At 42.2% G+C, this 10264-nt stretch overlaps 1 protein-coding gene across 1 annotated transcript in view; it reads left to right on the forward strand.

The window, feature by feature from the left end:
• The window catches only part of galnt18a (UDP-N-acetyl-alpha-D-galactosamine:polypeptide N-acetylgalactosaminyltransferase 18a), a 315711-nt gene that overhangs the window by 137541 nt on the left and 167906 nt on the right, over positions 1-10264 (forward strand). The gene's annotated exons all lie outside the window — the stretch shown is intronic.

Genomic DNA, 10264 nt, shown 5'->3' on the forward strand with positions numbered 1-10264 from the left:
TGTGTGTGTGTGTGTGTGTGTGTGTGTGTGTGTGTGTGTGTGTGTGTGTGTGGAAAAGGGAACTGAGCACGATAAAGGATGGGACTTGTCCTTGGTAGTAGATACAGCTCTGAGTGCTATTACTGTATATACAGAAATGCTGAAAGTACTCGCAGCTCAAACTATTTATTTGATAGCTGTAAAGCAAAAATAGAAGAACAGGGTTGTTTGCAGGAGCATTGTTTGTAAGCACAGATCAACAGAGAGAGTGCCACCCCACGGAAACTCAAACTTGTGAGCAGTAAAGTACAAAACCACTTTGCTTCAGAAACAGTTGTGCCATGTCCCATGTACAGAGCCCGCCATCTACTCTTTGCTGTCATGGACGTGTAGCTTGTGTGTTAGTGGCATGGATGTGTAAAGACCTTGTCATCGACATTTGGTCACGGATTCTTTACGTCAAGATATGATGTGCAACGTACCCTGGGTGCGTTGGTTGTTGATGTTCTGGGATGCCAAATCAACTTCAGGCTGTTACATGCATTGTCTTTTTAATAATAATTATAACAATACATTTTTTATAGGCTCCTTTCACGACACTAAACGTCACCCTACAGGCAAACATTGAGCATCACAGCCAGAACTTTAGGTGTATTTTAAAATACACTTCTGTTTTCACTGGAAATGTACAATTTCCATACAGTCTCTTTCAGTCTCAGGTTTTTTTCCTTCAACAAGCACGCGTGTTTATGATTTGCCGACACATGCACGTGGTTGGGTTTAGAAAAAAAAGAACAGGGTTTTGCTGTACAATCATACAGGAAGCGAACACTGGCCTCCTGGTTGAAATTGGACCCATCCACCACCCCTCCCACCTGACCCATTCAGACTTTCGCTGCCTTGACTTCTGTTGTTGTCCCGCCGCGTTTCCCCCTGAGGAGACACCACTAAACAATAACGACGACCAGCCGAATATCATGCCGATGTAAAGGACAGGTTTTTTTGCCAGAAGTCACTGACCAAGCACTGGTTTTCAATGACTTTGGAGTGAGACTGGGTTGTTTTAGCCACAGGACATCATATGATGGTGTAACCACACTGTTCAGCCACTGTGAAAATTGGCTTCAAAGCCCAACGCACTTCCTGAGGGCCTGGTTAGTGAGGGTAAAGTGTGTGTGATGTTCATATACTCCTATGAGTTTGTAAAAGTCAATCTGGTCTCACTCCAAAGTCATCGAATACCAGTGCTTGGGCAGCGATTTCCGATGTCAGACACCAACAAAAAAAGCTCTCCTTTTGTGTCGGCATGACCTGCGACTGGTTGCCGTTATTGTGATATGGCGCTCGGCAGCATCAGGGGAAAACACAGCAGGACAACAAGGGAGGTCCAACAACCACCGATTTCACCCAGGAGGCTGGTGTTAGCTTACTGTGTGATTGTAAAGCCAAACCATGTTGTTTTTTTTCTAAAGCCAACCACGTGCATGTGTCGGCAAAACGTAACCACGTGCATGTGTTGTTGAAGGAAAAAAATATCAATTCGCAGTGTTGTACTGACATGATGCCTTTATTTTGACAGAGACTGTATACAAACTGTACATTTCCTGTGAAAACACAAGTTTAGTTTGAAAACAGACAATGCATGTAGCAGGCTGAAATTGACACTGTGTCCCAGAACGTCAACAACCAACGCACCCAGGGTATGTTGCACGGCATATGTTGCTTGGAAAGTTCATGACCAAACGCTGATATGTGACGAGGTCAGAGTGAGAATGTATTGTAACAGCAGCAAGGTCTTCACCTGGTTGGTGTTTGTCATTGTTATCATAAATTGACCTATGGACAGCACTGTCTCCTCACGGGTGCCTGAAAGAGTGACATCTTTCATGTAAAATATGCAACAGAGTGGAGACATAGTCTGGATAAGATAGAGAACATATGGGTAACAATTCTGCCTTGGTGAAAAGACTCTCTCTTCAGCTTTTAGGTCGCTCAGTGATGGTACTGATCAAATTATCCATGATTCCAAGCCACCACAGTTGCTCACCATAAGGCGTGGCCTGGCAAACCAATTTGTGTTGAAGAAGTATCCACATACCCAGACAGCCCAGGGATCATTCCCTGTAAATATCTAATGGAGTGGAGAGAGTCTCTTCACTCAGAGAACCAAGGTTATCAATTAACCGTACATTCCTAGACCTTAGCATTTACTTGGTGAGTATTCTGTTAATATTTCCAACATACAAATGATTAAAACATCCTCATTAAACATTTCATTGTATAAATTTGGTGAGGCTTTGGTATAGCCTCTCAGAATTCACCATATTTGAGGCAGTTGACCTCCTCAATAGCAAAACCAAAAAGCAAAGCCACTGAATACCAGTATTATGCAGCAAACACAAAGCAACTTTTGACATTTTTAAAAGATATTCAAAGACTGCTGTCTGTAAATTAATTCAGTCAACTTTTCCTAAAGCATATCTGCAACACAGTGTTAAGGCACTGAAAGTTAATTCAGTGGAGACATGAGCGTCTTACATTCACAAGCTCTAAATTTGTGAACGATGCTCGTCTGCTTGTTTCTGGTAGTTTCAGCCAAGGACACTCTGCTGCCTTAAGCGTTTTCCCCTCACCAGCTCAAAGCTCCCTTGTCCCTCTGTCTCACACACATACACAATCACAAACACAATACACTCACACATGCAGCAGAGTACCGGTCCACTGACCCGCAGTGGCTGTCAGATATTCCCTGCTGTCTCTCATACAGATGAATCAGAGCGAGAGAGAATGAGGAAGGACAGGGACAAGTGACAAGACTATTTGAATAGACATGATTTTTTTTTTTTTTCCAGAGTGGTTAGAACAAAAACTGCTGTGGGTACTGCGGGAAATATGTGGGCTCGCCACAAAATCTGTGATAAACAATGTTTAGACAGAAGTATACTTCTACCTCAGACTGATGATCACAGCAGAAGATGAACAGCTCGACAAATTAGCAAACTGAAGAACAGCCTGGAGGATGAGCTGTGACAGCGAGGAAAGAAGAAAAGACTATTGTTGTTAAGAAGTAATGAAATGTGTGTTGTAATGAGGAGATTTTATTTACTGAAGGCCAGTAGCAGTCACCTTGTCATTGTGCATTATATTGTTGCCTAGCATTACCCTTTTAGCAACCACTTACAGCACCTAGGGACACAACACTAGCAAACAGAATGTCCTTCACAAACTCTGTATCCCCTTCATGCATTCAGCTCTAAGAAATAACACCATGATTCAGCAACAGCCAGCACATGAGACATTGTTGGGTGCCTCCATCGTCTATGCATCACCATGCTGAAATGTAAAAAAAAAATAAAAAAAAAATTAACTGACAGGATGGACCTTGGACTTGTGCACAGTGCTGCATTTTGAAAAGCCTCGATGGACCTTGGACTTGTGCACAGTGCTGCATTTTGAAAAGCCTCAGCAGGACTGGTTCGGATGCCCTGGCAGCTAATGTCACAGCTTGCGTGCGACTGAAAACTGAAGCAGCCATCGTCAGCGCCACATGAGAAAACTTACTCGGAGTACCGAACAGAAGAGTGATATTCAGATCACAGCAGGCACAGATCATTGTGATGTTACAATGCCCAGAACCCACCATGGCATTTTCATTGAATGCTAAAAAAAACACAAGGCACTGCAAATGTCAAAGGGGCATATAGCGCTCTCTAACCTTTATCAAATTCTGTCTGCAAACAGTAGGACGTGCAGCAACATTGAAATTCTTCCTCTTGCACAAGTGCCTTCCACAGTCCTTCACCTGCAGTGGCTTGTTACTGACATAAATAAAGAAGTCATATGCGTACCTCAGGGTAAGCTCGCTAATGAGAGCAGAATGCACCAAGGAACACATTCTAAATATTACAGCACTAAATACTTTGTCATCAGAGTTGAGAGAAAAGCTTCCAACTGTGCAGCATAAGTGAGTTTTGTCGTTCGACAACATTTTATCACATTTGAATCTGAAAATGAATCCACTCAGTGAATCCAAATATTTTTGGATTCTGTATAAACGCAACTCAAAGATTTACTTTGTGTTTGCTGAAAAGGCAGGAAACATATACACTGTATTTCTGACTTATAATCTAACACCCTGTAGCTACAACCTGAATGAAATTTTGTATCCAAAAGGTCAAAGGTCGGCTTTAGTCTAACATTATAATGTTCTGCAAAAATACTTTTCTGGCCATTACTCAACATTATATCACAAGAACAAAAGGGGGGAGATTTGAGCCCCGTTTCCACCAAGTAGCCTGGTACATTTTGGTTCAATTCAGTACGCTTTTTTCCCCATTTCCACTATAAAAAGTTGTGGAGGTACCAATGGAACTGTTCCGTACCCTCTCAACTTTTGGTTACCCCTTCTGTTGGGGTACCTAGCACACAGACCTGGTACTAAAAGGTGGAGCTGTGAACACTGCAGTCTGTTGATTGGTCAATGGCAGATGGTCACTCTGCTCAGGGCTGAGTTGTGGCTGGTTTTGAGGCTTCTGTAACCACTGTTCATATCGTGGGAAGTCTTGCATATATCAGTTAACTATAAAATAAAAGAATGTTTTCCTGCCTCTTGCAGCAGCTGTAGTCTGAGAAAAAATAACTTAATTCACTTGGTTGACTGCAGGCGAATTTAAAGGTGGGACGTTTCCTTGTAATCAGGGCTGCCCCTGACCAAATTGGGGCCCTAAGCGAAATTTTATTTGGAGGCCCCCATCCCAAATGTATCATAGGTACAAAATGACCGTACAACAACTTGCCATTTAACTTGACAACCTTTATTGGCAGTAACAAATGTACTGTACAGTAGTTTGGCTGTATGAGTCAAATAAAATAAAAAATTCAACCTGAAATAAATAAATAAATATTAAATAAAAATAACTTCAAACTGAAATAAATAAATAAACAAATCTGAGTCACAAATAGCCATCAATTACTCATCAAAAGAAAGTAACTTCCACCACCTCAATCCCCCACCCTTGATTAAACACTGAAAATAAAATAAAAGAGGGAGACAGGTTTTTCCTATTTAATCTTATTTTGTTATATTTCTCCCTCTCCCCTCTCTGGAGGCGTCCGATCTCCCTCAGCCCTCCGCCTCTCCCACCTTAATTAAACACTGAAAACAGAAATAAAATACAGAGACATTCTTTTCTATTTTCATCTTATTTAGCTATATTTCTCCCTCTCCCCTCTCTGGGAGCATCCGACCTCCCGGCCCCGCACATACCCCCGAGGCTCGGGTCTCCCCCTCCGTGGAGCCCGCCCGCCCTCCCGTCCCCGCACATACTCCTGAGGCTCTTTTGGACGACATGTCGACAACTCTTCACCTGCTGCAGCTCTGCAAGTGCCTGCCAGCGCACCCCTCTTATTGTTCAGATGTCGAGTGCTGTCAATCATTGCAGCGACGCATGGGCGGTCAGGTCTCTTCTCTCCTTCCTCGAGCTGATTCTACGCGCGCCTCACGGTAGCGCATGTGCGCATCCATTGCGCATATGCGCAAATGCGTCCCCTCGCGCAAAATGTGGCCCCCCATGGAAGATGAGGCCCTACGCACAGCACGTGTTCTGCGTTTAGGGAGGGGCGGCCCTGCTTGTAATGTTACTCAGTGCATGAGTTGACGACATCAACACACCTTACATTTCAATATGACAACTTTGACCATTACTGTAGTTTTTATTGTCCCTCTTGGATGACATGGACTTTTAGTAATGAGTGGATCTTTAAGCATTTAAAAATATATATATTCATTTTGACCAGATTATGTGAACTGCATGTATTCTAATCCTCACTTGGAGAAAAAAAAAAAGTGTCACAGAGTGTCGCTCCTGTGTGCTCCAGCAACACTAAACCCCTGCACTTACCTGAGAAGGACTAAATGCACAAACCCACCATTTTTAAATATCCCATCAAGAGAAACTCTCACTGCACCCTGTTTTATTTTGTTCTATTATATACATACATATAGCTCTTTATTCTCTCCCTCTCCACCACTACAATACTCAGTTTTACCATCACTTTCCCTCTCTCAGTTGCAGTCCCCCTTCTTTCTCTCTCTTTCCTTCATGATTAAATCCATTAAAACTCTTGCCATTTACGCTCGAAAACTGCCAGTTTCATTAAAAAAAATCCTGGTAAACTGGCGAAGACCCAACCCGAATCAAGCCCAGGGAAATAAAGACAAATTGCAGCCAGGCCCGGCCTGGGCTGAACCCGACATGTTGGTTTGGGCCTGGTCGGGCTTGGGCAGACAATCAGAGCTTTAACAGAACCTGAGCTCTCAGGAGGAGGGGTCTGAGCTGCTACTCTAGCAGTAGAATAATACATCTGTGGGGGTTGCTAATACAACTATCATTTTAATCACAAATAATGTATTTTTCAATGTAATGAGTATTACTTATATTTACAAGATAAAAAGCCAATGAGAACATGTTTTCCAAAGGACTACAATCTGTGTTCTCCGATGAATGGCAGTGTGGCAGGTACCAAGCCACCCTGGTGCTCAGAAACCTAGAATATTCTGTGAGTGCCAAGCCAAGAACATTCAAACCCATTTGGAAGAAAAAGTCACCAGCTTGCAAAAACCTCAGTAACTAGTCATGAGCCAAGTTTCATTTAGCCTTTTTTGGTAAAGTTAGCATTAATTTACTACTTATACCTGGCAAAAACAACGGAACTAACTAAAAGTGACAAGCCTGCTGCTGTTTGATGGGAAAAGGAGGGCATGGGGAAATGAAAGATGAGATTTGTTACCCTCTGAGCTTAGTGAGTCTGGGTATTTAACCAGCCTGGAACCAGATCTAATAATGGAATCAGCTATTGGGAGCCAACCTTAATTGTCACTCATTCTTTGCTGCGTCATCGATCATTGAACACTTTAAAAATGCAAGTGGGGAACCCAGTCAGTGTGCAGTTTTTGTGAGCTCTGGAAGTCTGTAATCTTAGCAACTGAAGGAATCAGTGAGTCACAGATATTGATCAGCCCCCCATAGATTTTGTCATTTTGTGCTGTGGGAAAAGGAGAAGCTTATTTACAGTCGTCAAGCCTTTTAATAGCTCCCAGGAAGTACCTCATATACTACATTTGATTTATGTGTTTGTGTTGCATGTGTGTGGCAGCTGAAATGAGAGTGGGTGTGACTCATGTTGGCACCTTATCTGCATGATTAGCATGACTATGAGATGCTGTGATGGATATTAGGCCAGATTCGAACACAAACCTTTTCAGTGCACATAGAGAACCTCGCTGAGTGTTTATGTGATTGATTTGCAAAGTCAAAGGAGAAATATTTTCATTTACCAGCAAATGGCATGCCTGTTTGTGGAGGGGATATTAATTTCATCTCACAGACTCAAACCCCTGACCATGCATTGTGCTGCAGCACAATATTGTCTGTGAAGTGGGTATGCAAGATTTACCGAGAAAATCAGTATCAGAGTCTGAAATGCTGCCAGGTAGTTCCTGTTTACACAGGCTTAACAAAAACAGCTCTTGGACAATTTTCTAACAGAGGAGGCTTTAACACAGTTACTTTGGGTTCTTCTGTACTTTTGCTGCACAACCATGTGAGAATTTTGGTCTAACCCTGGAGCATGACTTATTTTACAGAAAAGGGAAAATCGCATTAAGGTTTTTGCAAAGCACTACCTCTATAGCAATTAACTAGGATGCTACATATTACATAAGAATATTCACTGATTGGCCACACCATTAAAGGTCTAATGTGTAGGATTTAGTGGCACCTAGCAGCTGAAGTTACAGATTGGTACATGCAAAACATCCTCACTACAGCCTCTTCAGTATGAGGGTAATAGAAAGATGAGCACTTCTATTTTTTTTTTTTTTAAGATATTTTTTAGGGCATTTTTTGCCTTTAATTGACAGGACAGTGAAGCAGGGAGAGAGAGAGGGAGAGACATGCAGCAAAGGGCCACAGGCTGGAGTCGAACCCGGGCGGCTGCGGCCCCAGCACTTCTATTTTTAACAGTATTAATAAAATAATACCATTAGGATTTCAAAATACCCTGGTACTACTGTAATGCCTTGATACCAAACAAGCCTAGTAACCAACTGTCACTTCTCCCACATACCAAGCGTGCAGGAGAACTACAGTGGCCGATGCAAAAACGAAAATGGCCCTATCAAGAGCCAGTGTTTGGTTTGTTCATTCTGGGCTTGAATCTGGGCGCCTTGAGTCCTGGCTTTCGTGTGGATACCACTTGATACACACCACCGCCCAAACACTGTTGCAGATCAACAACAAATCTTTTTGCCTTGGACCCCCTTAGATTTACCTTGGGTCCTGATCCTTGTGTTGGGTACCACGGTGGAGGTCAACACATTTTTCTAAAAATCAAAAAGTTTACTTGTCACACACTGGTGATGATTAGGTTGTCTTCAGTCTTAGACATTCTTTCATTGGTCATGCTGCCTTTTGAAAGGATATTTCTTGCTCTGGTTCTCTACCTTGGAATACATTCAGTATCTGTGCAGGTGGCTTGTGGGCAGCTCTATCAGTATGAATGGTTTCAGGGGCCCGGCTGGCTGAGCTTTGTAGATGATTCCTGCAGCTCCTAAATCCTCTGATTCCCCACAGCTGTCTTTGATGCTTTTGGCCTTTGTTGTTGTTCTCTTAAGTTTTTGTCTACACTATTTTTACTTACTTTCCCCAGGTTATGAACACCTCTTTAATCTTCATGAACCTTGACTGGTATGGGCACTAAATTGGCCAACAATACTAAACCTTACTGTGATTTATATGTGGTGATGAGTTATCTATTTTGAGCAAGCTCCACTTTATTGTTAGCACTGACATTTTACTCACTGTGCTGCACGGAGAATAGATATTATATAGTTAGTATTGAAAGGTTTTAATTCTCTCCTCTTCTCTCTTCAACCAACCTGCTGTTCTCCTGCTGTGTACTAATTGGCTTCCTGAAGCACCAGTAACAAGTTTTTCCTCCCAATGTCTCCGGGGTCTCCTTCTTTTTTTTTTTCTCAGAGAACATGCATGCACTTCTGTTCCTCCGATTATGCCCCCAGAAGTTAAACATATTGTGCTGTTTGAGCAAACAGGCCGCCGCAAATGCAAATGTCTTGTTCAGAGGAGAAAAAGCGTTCCAATCTGTTTTGATGCATATTTTAAATGCCTGCATAGCAGCACATGCTGATGTATATTTCAAGTGAGGGACGATAGCATTGTTCTGGGGAAAGTAATTCATTTGCATAAAGATGACAATTTCTCTGGATCTAATTTATGCATTCCTTTCAACCAGTAGTATTGTTATGTTAGAGGTCACAGAGAGGAACACGCAAGTTATTTTTTGTTTTTCCCAAAACAGTTTTTATCAACTGGTGTCTTCCTCTTAACATTGCTCAACTTAGCTGTACTTGAATGCTTGACTTTAACATGCAAAAACCTGTCTGAATAATTTTTAAATCTAGGCATTGTAAATTAATTTTTTTGTTTTGCTTTGTTTTGTTTTGTTTTTTTACAACCTCCATCCAACTCTACTATCTTTTTGTCATGGTTTTTTTTTGGTTTACAATTCTATTCCTCTGAAGCACTTTGTGACCTTGCTTTGTCAAATGTGCTATAAATTAATCTTACTTACCTTAAATGTTACCATGTAAAACTAAGATGGTAAACATTTTACCTGCCTAACATTAACATATTAGCATTATTATTGTAAGCATGTTATCATGCAAGCATTAGCTTAAACCACTCCTGCAGCCGCACAGGGCTGCTGGTGTAGCTCTTGAGGTTAAAGGCTCATTTATACTCTCTTAAAGTACAAAAATAGATACGCCTGTTTCAAACATTGTAAACGTTACTGTCACCCTCATACTTCCATGTGCACGTTATGTTGGTATAGATACAGCCAAAACATGGCACCAAAGGGCAGAGTCAAAAGTTTCACAAACCAACAAATGGGGGGGACAGTGGAGAAGGGTGTGATTTTGTACCTTTAAACAGCAGCAGTTTTGTAATGGCAGTGGTCTGTTAAATACATTGTGATGTGTGGACGGAGAATTATTTTCCAGAAATTAGGGTTGTGCCGATGGGTGATCGGATCGCCCATCGGCGATAGAAGGGTTGTTTCACGATGTCTTTTTTAAATGAGGATGCAATCGCGAGGTGTGGGGGGGAGACAGCGCATGTGTGGAGCATGCTGACGAGATCAAGGCTGAACGAGGCTGAGTGAGAGGAGACAGAGGGAGGCTGCTTAGTGAGAGAGCGGAGGGGGG

Source organism: Epinephelus moara, chromosome 20, assembly GCF_006386435.1.
Source record: "Epinephelus moara isolate mb chromosome 20, YSFRI_EMoa_1.0, whole genome shotgun sequence".
NCBI classification, from domain to species: domain Eukaryota; kingdom Metazoa; phylum Chordata; class Actinopteri; order Perciformes; family Serranidae; genus Epinephelus; species Epinephelus moara.